Below are 3,983 nucleotides of genomic sequence, written 5' to 3'. Positions count from 1 at the left end.
TATATTGGTAAAATTTAGGGGAAGGATAATAGTTTTTCCACAAATTACTTATGATAAATCTAATTGATAAAGATATATATAGATATATAAATATTTAGCTTAAATATATATTAACTCTGAGGATATCATGGGATGAGAGGGATGAAATTTTTGAAGTAAACATTTTTTAAAATCTGAAAAATTTGAAAAAGTATTTATTCTCTAAGAAATTTGATTCTTCTCAATGTATGTTAGGTTTGAAATTAAATGAATCTCTAATTATATTTATAATAAGATATATTATTTAGAAAATAAAAAATTTAAATAAACTAAATAAAAAATATAACCATAATCTTATGCCCAAAAAAAAATGATGAGAATAAATCTCAACCAATACCATATTAACACTATAAACCAAAATATTTTTCTTTACTTCAAAACATGTATGTTAATTAAAAATTTTCCAAAAAATAATCATTAAAAATGTACATCAACCAAAAATATATATATAAAAAATAAATACATACCAACTTAATAAAAACTTACACTATCTCATTATTACTATGTAAACAGATTATAATATCACAACCCAAAGTAGTAATTTCTGACCCTCTCATTGTATATGTTTAAAAGATATAAATATAAGAAACCGCTTACTAATACATGGAAACGTACCGCTATTTTATATTCATTTCTTAAATCATTTTCTATTTTTATTTTTAGTAAGGGTAGTTTTAAGTATGGATTTATTTAAACTTTTGGTAAATCAAAATGGATGGATCAAATTTATTGAATGGAAATTTATCAATTTCATGTTTAGAATGGAAAAAAATATGCATTTTTTTTTTATTTTGAATGATAATATTATGTTGAGAGAATTATTTTTAGGATTGTAATTTTTATTGCTTAAATTTTATTTTTTATTGTATAAATGAATTGCAAACTTCTTACTTGCAATTACAATGATTGTGATGTAAGAGTATTAAAGCTTGTCAAAATCATTAATTTCTTTAAGAAAAGTTTCAAAATTGGATTCAATATTGTAAAGGCATTCTAATTTTTTAGTTGTAAAGATTCATAGTTTCTTTTAATTATTATAGAATAGTTTTAGAAAAGCTAGGAATATGAGAGATTTTTTAAATAAGACAAAAGAAAAGCTACCTTGAAAAACATGACAACTTTAGGGAATAAATTATGAGATATTTGGGAAATACAACAATGACTCATTTAGGGATCTAGGAAAGGAAAATTTTCTTCTAGATTTATAGTTAGTCATTATAAGCCTAGGGGAAAATCTAATGAGACCAAGAGAGGAAGAGAGTTTCTGAGATTATTTATGTATGTAAAGGTTTTAAAGTAATGGAATATATTTTCATACTTTATGTGTATGAACTATCTACATGCATTATTCCTTGAAGAATTCTTATTTGTGTGTAAAATCTGGAATTAATATGAAATTCAGCCTCTGAATTGGAGCGTTTCTTAAATAGAATTGAGCAGTAGAGCTTGGAATAAAATAGAATTTGGGTAGAACCTATATAGGTTCCAAATTTTGTATAAGTATTTATGAATTACAAGAATCTGGTGATGGATTATGGATTTCATTGTGAATAAATCCAGAGAACAAGTAGTAGACTTGTTGTTTTAAATAATTCTCTCTTTATGGATGGAAGGGTTGCAGGAAAACTAGATTTCTCCTACATCAAATTATTTGGTATATTTTGAAATTTTGTGTGAAAATATTTGCTCTTACTATATTTCTAACAATATTCACTTAAAAGTATACTCGAAAAATTGTCAAAACTCGGAATAGTTAGATCATACTCATTGTTTTAATCACTATAATTTCTTTTCCAATTACTTTAAATAATATATATGATGAGCTCTAGTATTACAATAAGAATGTTGCGACTCCCAAGGATACCAACTTTAAATATCAATCCATAGTTCATACAAACTTAAGAGTTATGTGTTATCTCCACAATGAGCAAGGTTCTACTTAAGATGATCTGAAGCAATGGACTAAATCAGGATGCACAAAGACCAATTTGGAAAATCTAGTAACAATAAAACTACTTATTATCTTTAGAAGAAAAGAGATGACCAAAACATAACTTATCCTATTGTAGAGAGTATGGAAGAAACATTTGTCTATTTGAATGAAATTAAGTGCCAAAAAGTGACTTTGATATATTTTTGTAGGAAATATACCTATTATATTCTTGAAAAAGTAAATTATAGTATACTCGATAAAACACAACCAAATGCTCAACTGTGTTAAAGGTAAATCATTTTCATTCTATCTAACACATAACATAAAAAATATGACTTAGTTGTTGGATTGGAGTTATAACTATGAAAGTAAAGTATCTAGGGAGTATTTGGTAGATGATCTGAATGGAAAATGACATCCACCCATGGTATTGTAAGTGAAATCTACCCATGGTATTCACTCACCCATATTATTTTTCCATGGTATTTTAAGTGGCATCAACCCTTGGTATTCATCCTCCCGTGGTATTTATCCACTCATGGAATTTACCCATGGTATTGTAAGTGACGTTCACCCATGGTACTCATTCACCCATGGTATTTACCCACCCATGGAATTTACCTATGGTATTGTGACCAAAAAAGGCTATAAGTAACAAGTTACATTTTGTAAAAGGATAGATTGTCCAGAAAAAATTAGCCTTTATAGTTGTTATATTTTTTAATAAAAAATGTTTCTTTGTGGTTTTGTTATTGTGTGTTCTCCTCTTTTCTCCTGGAATTTCAAATTTTCAAATCTTGGTGGTGGCCACAGTGGCACTGGGCTCCACGTCAATGATCTGCTTCCCTTTGTCATTCCCCTTATTGGGTTCAAACTCAGAGTCAGAACGTGCGTCAGACTCAGAAGCCTTCATCTCGACCACGAGTGACTGCCTAGCCCAACACTCACATGTGTTCTAAGTGGAGCTCTTATGGAACTCACACCACTTTCCTGTGTCCTTCTTTGTCTTCAGGGTGTTGTTCTTGGCTTGAGGCTTCAACAAGTTGTCTTGGGTCACCCCGCCTTGGCTTTGCTCTTTTCTCTTTGGTTTGGGGGCACTTTTCCCTTGCTTCAAATTGTTATGAAACCAGCTCAAGAAAAGATAGAAAAGAAAGATCAACGCCTTAGAATTCAGCCTCTTCGAGGGGGCAACCTCCTTTACATTACATAAATGAACAATTCTTGGATGATACAAATGACAAAACCTCCTTTCTATATATAGGAGTCTAAGGAGTCACAATATAATCCAGCCGACCTAACAATAATAATATAAAGCCACAAAAATAACAATAGAGGGATTCTATGGGGCACAGAAATAACAATATGGGGGTAATAGGGGCACACCAATATAAATAAGGGGTATAACTACAATAGTAATGGGGTAATCACTAGTATTATAGGGACCCAACATGCCCCTCTCCTTCAAAAAAGTGTTGTCCTCAACGCTTGAGTAGTTCTGGATACTTCTGCATAAAATTCTCATCCTCCCATGTGGAATCTTCAGCGGATAAGTTCTTCCACTTGATAAGATACTCTGAAATTGATCGATTTCGTAGCTGTCGAGTTCTTGTTTCTGTGACTGCTTCCGGTTCCAATATAATTTTTCCTTCCTCGTCAAGTTCTGGCAATATTGTTTGAACTGGGAGCTTGTCGCCTATAACCTTCTTTAAACATGAAACATGGAAAACTGGGTGCAATCGAGAAGCTGCAGGAAGCTCCAATTTGTATGCCATAGTACCAATCTTTTCCAACACCTTGTACGGACCATAATACTTTGGTGATAATTTATTATCCTTCTTAGCTTGCTTTAGGGACATTTGCTTATATGGTTGTAGCCGTAGGAATACCCAATCACCTACATCAAAACTTCTTTCACTGCGATGTTGATCTGCCTGTTGTTTCATTCTATTTTGTGCCAACACGAGGTTATCCTTTAAGAGTTGGAGGACTTGTTGTTGATGTTCGATGTGAT

The sequence above is a fragment of the Pinus tabuliformis genome, chromosome 1_2 (genome assembly GCF_031772625.1).
Source record: "Pinus tabuliformis cultivar Carrire ecotype Pingquan chromosome 1_2, CPIR1, whole genome shotgun sequence".
In the NCBI taxonomy this organism is placed as follows: domain Eukaryota; kingdom Viridiplantae; phylum Streptophyta; class Pinopsida; order Pinales; family Pinaceae; genus Pinus; species Pinus tabuliformis.
The sequence above is the reverse complement of the archived record's forward strand: the minus strand, read 5'-3'. Positions refer to the sequence as shown.